Raw genomic sequence first — 1,875 nt, 5'->3', positions numbered from 1 at the left:
GGTCTGATACTAGTATTGCCACTGCAGCTTTTTGGAGGTGTTCTTTTCTTGAAGAATTGTTTTCCAGCCTTTTACTTTTAGCCCATGGTTGCTTTGATTGCTCAGATATATTTCTTGCAGGCAGCAGAATGTTGGGTTCAGTTTTCTATTTCATCCTGCCGTCCTGTGCCTCTGAATTGGTGTATTTAGTCCATTGACGTTGAGAGAGATCATTGTGAGAGGGATTGTTGCTATCTTTATGTCGAAATTTGGAGTACTTGTGGGGCTTGTCTTAGCTTAAAGTAGCCCTGTTAATTCTTAATGCCAGAAAAATATGGAACACTTTACAAGTTGGCCTGTCATCTCTGTGTAAGGATCATGCTAATCTCTGTATCATTTCAATTTTAGTATATGTGTTGCCAAACTCAGTATAAGAGTTGATTTTTTCCCCTATTTTTCTCTTCTGATTTCTCTGAGTGTTGTCCTTACTCACTCCTATGGCAGACAGTGATTCCCAATCTAGGAAGGTATTTCAAAGGAGCTTGAAGTGATAAATTTAGAACATTAATGTCCCAGAAGGAAAAGTATGGTTTTTACAATATTATATTTTACCATACCCAGGGCATCAGTTTTGCAAAATAATTCTTTTGGAAGATAGAGAATCAGTGTTGTTTAATGCTCTTCCCTGAAATCTTCATTAAGAAAATTAAACTGGAGCCTTTTGCTATTCTCACCTCGGTCCCGTGTACATCTCCAGAAAACGGTGGATGGCGTTGTCCGCACTTTGACCACCTTGAAAGTAAGTAGGATTTTTCTCCTGAAGGAAGAGGTGAGAAGCATATTGATGATTTCATTCCACTTTATTACAAGTTAAACTTGAAGGGAATGTGAGACTCATGAGGCTCCTGTAAAGGACAGAAAAAGGGTCTCAATGTAGTTTAATGGCCCAGACACATTAACAACACAGATGACTCAAAGTAACCTGTGTGCATCTTTGGGTGTATAGTGAGTTTTATATCTACTCATAGTGATTCTCAGTCATTCCACATGGGCAAAACAGACCTGTAATTAAAAATCTAGTTCTCTGAGCAGAATGAGCTTTCTTAGGTGATTGAACATGTGTGTAATATTTTATTACTAAGCACATACAACTGTTTGAATGATGTGTACTTTTCGATCAAAAATTAAGTCCAAATATCTCTGAAATGGCAGTCTCCTGATGCCGCACCTGGCTTTCCTCACTGGGGCCCCTTGGAGGGGGTGGGTTGAGTTTCCCTCACCACCCCGAGCAGAGACCTGGCAGCTGAAGACCTCTGCAACCAGCCATAGTTATGCTTAAGACCACTCTCACCACACTTGAAGGAGCCTCATGCATGAAGGAACTGGCAGAGGAACCCAGGTGTGCGGGACCCGGGGCTGAGATATTCAAGACTGCTCGGACCAAGAATGGGCCTCCTCCATCCAGTTCCCCCATCTTCCAGTAGCTAAGTGTTACACCCACGGACTGCCTCTGGAGCCATGTAATCCCATCAATGGCCAAGATCCAGATACTGGATCTTGTTGATAAGATAACAACTCATATTGTCCAGTTCTCTTTCTCAGAGAACATGGCAGGTTACCAAGCGTATCTTGCCTACATGGCAGAGACTGGCAAGCTACCCGTGGTGTGTTCTATATGCCAAAACCCAGTAACAATGAAGTATCTCATTGCCCTGACCGTGAAAAAACCTCCAATGTGGCACTTGCTAAAATCTCAGGGCTAGGACGAATGGAGATGTAACTGGTGCATGATACCAGTATTCCTCCCACCATGCCCCAAAACATGCCTTTGTGGCAGGGCATGCTCTTTTTTTCTCTGGGGCCATGGCATGCCAGAGAGCCACTCGTGGTGGGCAA

The 1,875-nt window shown here is 43.0% G+C and overlaps 1 pseudogene; it reads right to left on the bottom strand.

Annotated features, from left to right (window-relative positions):
* Positions 1–307: 307 nt before the first annotated feature.
* Positions 308–406, bottom strand: LOC130036955 (uncharacterized; annotated as a pseudogene).
* Positions 407–1,875: the final 1,469 nt, after the last annotated feature.

The sequence above is a fragment of the Sorex fumeus genome, unplaced genomic scaffold (assembly GCF_029834395.1).
Source record: "Sorex fumeus unplaced genomic scaffold, SorFum_2.1 ptg000070l, whole genome shotgun sequence".
Taxonomy (NCBI): domain Eukaryota; kingdom Metazoa; phylum Chordata; class Mammalia; order Eulipotyphla; family Soricidae; genus Sorex; species Sorex fumeus.
This window is presented reverse-complemented; position numbering and strand designations above follow the sequence as displayed.